Consider the following 9,055-nt stretch of genomic DNA (forward strand, 5'->3'; position numbering starts at 1 on the left):
AACACGCGCCCAGAGTGGGGACCGAACCCTCGCCTTTCGATTAGATCTCGAATGCTTTACCAATTCGGCTATCTGGGCGACTGTGTTCCGCTTCACTTTCTGGGGTATTTATATTTACTTCAACTGTATCTGACGCTTGAGGGTGGTAGCCAGCGCCACTCAGACTACACGGGGAGAAGGGGACCTTCTTTTTCAACCCCCGGGGCGTGACGCGAACGTCTACAGCCTGTCATGAGCGGTCAACCGGTGGGAAACCCTCTTATGCTATCTTGGCATCAAGGCTGCCAGAACCGAGGCCCTCGCTAAGCTTTCGCGCGATAATAGGGTTTGGAAATGAGGGGCTCATTAGGAAATACAGAAAGAAATGCCCGCAGTCTACAACACCAAAGAAGGCATAGGGGAAGGTTAAACAATTTTTTTACCGTTAGTGACGTTACATTATTATTAATTTTTATTAATTACGTGATAAAGAAAGAAAGAAAAATGCGCCCAGAGTGGGGACCGAATCCACGCCTTTCGATTAGATCTCGAATGCCTTACCAATTCGGCTATCTGGGCGACTGTGTTCCGCTTCACTTTCTGGGGTATTTAAATTTACTACTACTGTATCTGACGCTTGAGGGTGGTAGCCAGCGCCACTCAGACTACACGGGGAGAAGGGGACCTTCTTTTTCAACCCCCGGGGCGTGACGCGAACGTCTACAGCCTGTCATGAGCGGTCAACCGGCGGGAAACCCTCTTATGCTACCTTGGCATCAAGGCTGCCAGAACCGAGCCCTCGCTAAGCTTTCGCGCGATAATAGGGTTTGGAAATGAGGGGCTCGTTAGGAAATACAGAAAGAAATGCCGGCAGTCTACAACACCAAAGAAGGCATAGAGGAAGGTTAGACAATTTTTTTTACCGTTAGTGACGTTACAATATTAATAATTTTTATTAATTACGTGATAAAGAAAGAAAGAAAAACACGCGCCCAGAGTGGGGACCGAACCAACGCCTTTCGATTAGATCTCGAATGCTTTACCAATTCGGCTATCTGGGCGACTGTGTTCCGCTTCACTGTCTGGGGTATTTATATTTACTACAACTGTAACTGACGCTTGAGGGTGGTAGGCAGCGCCACTCAGACTACACGGGGAGAAGGGGACCTTCTTTTTCAACCCCCGGGGCGTGACGCGAACGTCTACAGCCTGTCATGAGCGGTCAACCGGCGGGAAACCCTCTTATGCTACCTTGGCATCAAGGCTGCCAGAACCGAGGCCCTCGCTAAGCTTTCGCGCGATATTAGGGTTTGGAAATGAGGGGCTCGTTAGGAAATACAGAAAGAAATGCCGGCAGTCTACAACACCAAAGAAGGCATAGGGGAAGGTTAAACAATTTTTTTTACCGTTAGTGACGTTACCTTATTATAATTTTTTTAATTACGTGATACAAAAAGAAAGAAAAACACCCGCCCAGAGTGGGGACTGAATCCACGCCTTTCGATTAGATCTCGAATGCCTTACCAATTCGGCTATCTGGGCAACTGTGTTCCGCTTCACTTTCTGGGGTATTTATATTTACTACAACTGTATCTGACGCTTGAGGGTGGTAGCCAGCGCCACTCAGACTACACGGGGAGAAGTGGACCTTCTTTTTCAACCCCCGGGGCGTGACGCGAACGTCTACAGCCTGTCATGAGCGGTCAACCGGCGGGAAACCCTCTTATGCTACCTTGGCATCAAGGCTGCCAGAACCGAGCCCTCGCTAAGCTTTCGCGCGATAATAGGGTTTGGAAATGAGGGGCTCGTTAGGAAATACAGAAAGAAATGCCGGCAGTCTACAACACCAAAGAAGGCATAGAGGAAGGTTAGACAATTTTTTTTACCGTTAGTGACGTTACAATATTAATAATTTTTATTAATTACGTGATAAAGAAAGAAAGAAAAACACGCGCCCAGAGTGGGGACCGAACCAACGCCTTTCGATTAGATCTCGAATGCTTTACCAATTCGGCTATCTGGGCGACTGTGTTCCGCTTCACTGTCTGGGGTATTTATATTTACTACAACTATATCTGACGCTTGAGGGTGGTAGCCAGCGCCACTCAGACTACACGGAGAGAAGGGGACCTTCTTTTTCAACCCCCGGGGCGTGACGCGAACGTCTACAGCCTGTCATGAGCGGTCAACCGGCGGGAAAACCTCTTATGCTACCTTGGCATCAAGGCTGCCAGAACCGAGGCCCTCGCTAAGCTTTCGCGCGATATTAGGGTTTGGAAATGAGGGGCTCGTTAGGAAATACAGAAAGAAATGCCGGCAGTCTACAACACCAAAGAAGGCATAGGGGAAGGTTAAACAATTTTTTTTACCGTTAGTGACGTTACCTTATTATAATTTTTTTAATTACGTGATAAAGAATGAAAGAAAAACACCCGCCCAGAGTGGGGACTGAATCCACGCCTTTCGATTAGATCTCGAATGCCTTACCAATTCGGCTATCTGGGCGACTGTATTCCGCTTCACTGTCTGGGGTATTTATATTTACTACAACTGTAACTGACGCTTGAGGGTGGTAGGCAGCGCCACTCAGACTACACGGGGAGAAGGGGACCTTCTTTTTCAACCCCCGGGGCGTGACGCAAACGTCTACAGCCTGTCATGAGCGGTCAACCGGCGGGAAACCCTCTTATGCTACCTTGGCATCAAGGCTGCCAGAACCGAGGCCCTCGCTAAGCTTTCGCGCGATAATAGGGTTTGGAAATGAGGGGCTCGTTAGGAAATACAGAAAGAAATGCCGGCAGTCTACAACACCAAAGAAGGCATAGGGGAAGGTTAAACAATTTTTTTTACCGTTAGTGACGTTACATTATTATTAATTTTTATTAATTACGTGATAAAGAAAGAAAGAAAAACGCGCCCAGAGTGGTGTCCGAATCCACGCCTTTCGATTAGATCTCGAATGCCTTACCAATTCGGCTATCTGGGCGACTGTGTTCCGCTTCACTTTCTGGGGTATTTATATTTACTACAACTGTATCTGACGCTTGAGGGTGGTAGCCAGCGCCACTCAGACGACACGGGGAGAAGGGGACCTTCTTTTTCAACCCCCGGGGCGTAACGCGAACGTCTACAGCCTGTCATGAGCGGTCAACCCGCGGGAAACCCTCTTATGCTACCTTGGCATCAAGGCTGCCAGAACCGAGGCCCTCGCTAAGCTTTCGCGCGATAATAGGGTTTGGAAATGTGGGGCTCGTCAGGAAATACAGAAAGAAATGCCGGCAGTATACAACACCAAAAAAGGCATAGGGGAAGGTTAAACAATTTTTTTTACCGTTAGTGACGTTACATTATTATTAATTTTTATTAATTACGTGATAAAGAAAGAAAGAAAAACACGCGCCCAGAGTGGGGACCGAATCCACGCCTTTCGATTAGATCTCGAATGCCTTACCAATTCGGCTATCTGGGCGACTGTGTTCCGCTTCACTTTCTGGGGTATTTATATTTACTACAACTGTATCTGACGCTTGAGGGTGGTAGCCAGCGCCACTCAGACTACACGGGGAGAAGGGGACCTTCTTTTTCAACCCCCGGTGCGTGACGCGAACGTCTACAGCCTGTCATGAGCGGTCAACCGGCGGGAAACTCTCTTATGCTACCTTGGCATCAAGGCTGCCAGAACCGAGGCCCTCGCTAAGCTTTCGCGCGATAATAGGGTTTGGAAATGAGGGGATCGTTAGGAAATACAGAAAGAAATGCCGGCAGTCTACAACGCCAAAGAAGGCATAGAGGAAGGTTAGACAATTTTTTTTACCGTTAGTGACGTTACAATATTAATAATTTTTATTAATTACGTGATAAAGAAAGAAAGAAAAACACGCGCCCAGAGTGGGGACCGAACCAACGCCTTTCGATTAGATCTCGAATGCTTTACCAATTCGGCTATCTGGGCGACTGTGTTCCGCTTCACTGTCTGGGGTATGTATATTTACTACAACTATATCTGACGCTTGAGGGTGGTAGCCAGCGCCACTCAGACTACACGGGGAGAAGGGGACCTTCTTTTTCAACCCCCGGGGCGTGACGCGAACGTCTACAGCCTGTCATGAGCGGTCAACCGGCGGGAAACCCTCTTATGCTACCTTGGCATCAAGGCTGCCAGAACCGAGGCCCTCGCTAAGCTTTCGCGCGATATTAGGGTTTGGAAATGAGGGGCTCGTTAGGAAATACAGAAAGAAATGCCGGCAGTCTACAACACCAAAGAAGGCATAGGGGAAGGTTAAACAATTTTTTTTACCGTTAGTGACGTTACCTTATTATAATTTTTTTAATTACGTGATAAAGAATGAAAGAAAAACACCCGCCCAGAGTGGGGACTGAATCCACGCCTTTCGATTAGATCTCGAATGCCTTACCAATTCGGCTATCTGGGCAACTGTGTTCCGCTTCACTTTCTGGGGTATTTATATTTACTACAACTGTATCTGACGCTTCAGGGTGGTAGCCAGCGCCACTCAGACTACACGGGGAGAAGGGGACCTTCTTTTTCAACCCCCGGGGCGTGACGCGAACGTCTACAGCCTGTCATGAGCGGTCAACCGGCGGGAAACCCTCTTATGCTACCTTGGCATCAAGGCTGCCAGAACCGAGGCCCTCGCTAAGCTTTCGCGCGATAATAGGGTTTGGAAATGAGGGGCTCGTTAGGAAATACAGAAAGAAATGCCGGCAGTCTACAACGCCAAAGAAGGCATAGGGGAAGGTTAGACATTTTTTTTTACCATTAGTTACGTTACATTATTATTAATTTTTTTAATTACGTGATAAAGAAAGAAAGAAAAACACGCGCCCAGAGTGGGGACCGAACCCACGCGTTTCGATTAGATCTCGAATGCCTTACCAATTCGGCTATCTGGGCGACTGTGTTCTGCTTCACTTTCTGGGGTATTTATATTTACTACTACTGTATCTGACGCTTGAGGGTGGTAGCCAGCGCCACTCAGACTACACGGGGAGAAGGGGACCTTCTTTTTCAACCCCCGGGGTGTGAGGCGAACGTCTACAGCCTGTCATGAGCGGTCAACCGGCGGGAAACCCTTTTATGCTACCTTGGCATCAAGGCTGCCAGAACCGAGGCCCTCGCTAAGCTTTCGCGCGATAATAGGGTTTGGAAATGAGGGGCTCGTTAGGAAATACAGAAAGAAATGCCGGCAGTCTACAACGCCAAAGAAGGCATAGGGGAAGGTTAAACAATTTTTTTTACCGTTAGTGACATTACAATATTATTAATTTTTATTAATTACGTGATAAAAAAAGAAAGAAAAACACGCGCCCAGAGTGGGGACCGAACCCTCGCCTTTCGATTAGATCTCGAATTCTTTACCAATTCGGCTATCTGGGCGACTGTGTTCCGCTTCACTTTCTGGGGTATTTATATTTACTACAACTGTATCTGACACTTGAGGGTGGTAGCCAGCGCCACTCAGACTACACGGGGAGAAGGGGACCTTCTTTTTCAACCCCAGGGGCGTGACGCGAACGTCTACAGCCTGTCATGAGCGGTCAACCGGCGGGAAACCCTCTTATGCTACCTTGGCATCAAGGCTGCCAGAACCGAGGCCCTCGCTAAGCTTTCGCGCGATAATAGGGTTTGGAAATGAGGGGCTCGTTAGGAAATACAGAAAGAAATGCCGGCAGTCTACAACACCAAAAAAGGCATAGGGGAAGGTTAAACAATTTTTTTTACCGTTAGTGACGTTACATTATTATTAATTTTTATTAATTACGTGATAAAGAAAGAAAGAAAAACACGCGCCCAGAGTAGGGACCGAATCCACGCCTTTCGATTAGATCTCGAATGCCTTACCAATTCGGCTATCTGGGCGACTGTGTTCCGCTTCACTTTCTGGGGTATTTATATATACTGCAACTGTATCTGACGCTTGAGGGTGGTAGCCAGCGCCACTCATACTACACGGGGAGAAGGGGACCTTCTTTTTCAACCCCCGGGGCGTGACGCGAACGTCTACAGCTTTTCATGAGCGGTCAACCGGAGGGAAACCCTCTTATGCTACCTTGGCATCAAGGCTGCCAGAACCGAGGCCCTCGCTAAGCTTTCGCGCGATAATAGGGTTTGGAAATGAGGGGCTCGTTAGGAAATACAGAAAGAAATGCCGGCAGTGTACAACGCCAAAGAAGGCATAGGGGAAGGTTAGACAATTTTTTTACCGTTAGTGACGTTACATTATTATTAATTTTTATTAATTACGTGATAAAGAAAGAAAGAAAAACACGCGCCCAGAGTGGGGACCGAACCCACGACTTTCGATTAGATCTCGAATGCCTTACCAATTCGGCTATCTGGGCGACTGTGTTCCGCTTCACTTTCTGGGGTATTTATATTTACTACAACTGTATCTGACGCTTGAGGGTGGTAGCCAGCGCCACTCAGACTACACGGGGAGAAGGGGACCTTCTTTTTCAACCCCCGGGGCGTGACGCGAACGTCTACAGCCTGTCATGAGCGGTGAACCGGCGGGAAACCCTCTTATGCTACCTTGGCATCAAGGCTGCCAGAACCGAGGCCCTCGCTAAGCTTTCGCGCGATAATAGGGTTTGGAAATGAGGGGCTCGTTAGGAAATACAGAAAGAAATGCCGGCAGTCTACAACGCCAAAGAAGGCATAGGGGAAGGTTAGACAATTTTTTTTACCGTTAGTGACGTTACATTATTATTAATTTTTATTAATTACGTGATAAAGAAAGAAAGAAAAACACGCGCCCAGAGTGGGGACCGAACCCACGCCTTTCGATTAAATCTCGAATGCCTTACCAATTCGGCTATCTGGGTGACTGTGTTCCGCTTCACTTTCTGGGGTATTTATATTTACTACAACTGTATCTGACGCTTGAGGGTGGTAGCCAGCGCCACTCAGACTACACGGGGAGAAGGGGACCTTCTTTTACAACCCCCGGGGCGTGACGCGAACATCTACAGCCTGTCATGAGCGGTCAACCGGCGGGAAACCCTCATATGCTACCTTGGCATCAAGGCTGCCAGAACCGAGGCCCTTGCTAAGCTTTCGCGCGATAATAGGGTTTGGAAATGAGGGGCTCGTTAGGAAATACAGAAAGAAATGCCGGCAGTCTACAACGCCAAAGAAGGCATAGGGGAAGGTTAGGCAATTTTTTTACCGTTAGTGACGTTACATTATTATTAATTTTTATTAATTACGTGATACAAAAAGAAAGAAAAACACGCGCCCAGAGTGGGGACCGAACCCTCGCCTTTCGATTAGATCTCGAATGCTTTACCAATTCGGCTATCTGGGCGACTGTGTTCCGCTTCACTTTCTGGGGTATTTATATTTACTTCAACTGTATCTGACGCTTGAGGGTGGTAGCCAGCGCCACTCAGACTACACAGGGAGAAGGGGACCTTCTTTTTCAACCCCCGGGGCGTGACGCGAACGTCTACAGCCTGTCATGAGCGGTCAACCGGCGGGAAACCCTCTTATGCTATCTTGGCATCAAGGCTGCCAGAACCGAGGCCCTCGCTAAGCTTTCGCGCGATAATAGGGTTTGGAAATGAGGGGCTCATTAGGAAATACAGAAAGAAATGCCGGCAGTCTACAACACCAAAGAAGGCATAGGGGAAGGTTAAACAATTTTTTTACCGTTAGTGACGTTACATTATTATTAATTTTTATTAATTACGTGATAAAGAAAGAAAGAAAAATGCGCCCAGAGTGGGGACCGAATCCACGCCTTTCGATTAGATCTCGAATGCCTTACCAATTCGGCTATCTGGGCGACTGTGTTCCGCTTCACTTTCTGGGGTATTTAAATTTACTACAACTGTATCTGACGCTTGAGGGTGGTAGCCAGCGCCACTCAGACTACACGGGGAGAAGGGGACCTTCTTTTTCAACCCCCGGGGCGTGACGCGAACGTCTACAGCCTGTCATGAGCGGTCAACCGGCGGGAAACCCTCTTATGCTACCTTGGCATCAAGGCTGCCAGAACCGAGCCCTCGCTAAGCTTTCGCGCGATAATAGGGTTTGGAAATGAGGGGCTCGTTAGGAAATACAGAAAGAAATGCCGGCAGTCTACAACACCAAAGAAGGCATAGAGGAAGGTTAGACAATTTTTTTTACCGTTAGTGACGTTACAATATTAATAATTTTTATTAATTACGTGATAAAGAAAGAAAGAAAAACACGCGCCCAGAGTGGGGACCGAACCAACGCCTTTCGATTAGATCTCGAATGCTTTACCAATTCGGCTATCTGGGCGACTGTGTTCCGCTTCACTGTCTGGGGTATTTATATTTACTACAACTGTAACTGACGCTTGAGGGTGGTAGGCAGCGCCACTCAGACTACACGGGGAGAAGGGGACCTTCTTTTTCAACCCCCGGGGCGTGACGCGAACGTCTACAGCCTGTCATGAGCGGTCAACCGGCGGGAAACCCTCTTATGCTACCTTGGCATCAAGGCTGCCAGAACCGAGGCCCTCGCTAAGCTTTCGCGCGATATTAGGGTTTGGAAATGAGGGGCTCGTTAGGAAATACAGAAAGAAATGCCGGCAGTCTACAACACCAAAGAAGGCATAGGGGAAGGTTAAACAATTTTTTTTACCGTTAGTGACGTTACCTTATTATAATTTTTTTAATTACGTGATACAAAAAGAAAGAAAAACACCCGCCCAGAGTGGGGACTGAATCCACGCCTTTCGATTAGATCTCGAATGCCTTACCAATTCGGCTATCTGGGCAACTGTGTTCCGCTTCACTTTCTGGGGTATTTATATTTACTACAACTGTATCTGACGCTTGAGGGTGGTAGCCAGCGCCACTCAGACTACACGGGGAGAAGTGGACCTTCTTTTTCAACCCCCGGGGCGTGACGCGAACGTCTACAGCCTGTCATGAGCGGTCAACCGGCGGGAAACCCTCTTATGCTACCTTGGCATCAAGGCTGCCAGAACCGAGGCCCTCGCTAAGCTTTCGCGCGATATTAGGGTTTGGAAATGAGGGGCTCGTTAGGAAATACAGAAAGAAATGCCGGCAGTCTACAACA

General features: G+C 48.0%; 1 non-coding gene across 1 annotated transcript; it reads right to left on the reverse strand.

The window, feature by feature from the left end:
• Positions 1-6,753: 6,753 nt before the first annotated feature.
• On the reverse strand, positions 6,754-6,825 carry Trnak-uuu (transfer RNA lysine (anticodon UUU)). The gene has a single exon. It is a non-coding gene; the product is annotated as a tRNA-Lys (tRNA).
• Between the last annotated feature and the right edge of the window lie 2,230 nt (positions 6,826-9,055).

This window comes from Haemaphysalis longicornis, unplaced genomic scaffold (assembly GCF_048455015.1).
Source record: "Haemaphysalis longicornis isolate Haplotype H1 unplaced genomic scaffold, Haemaphysalis longicornis Haplotype H1 scaffold_13, whole genome shotgun sequence".
NCBI lineage: Eukaryota > Metazoa > Arthropoda > Arachnida > Ixodida > Ixodidae > Haemaphysalis > Haemaphysalis longicornis.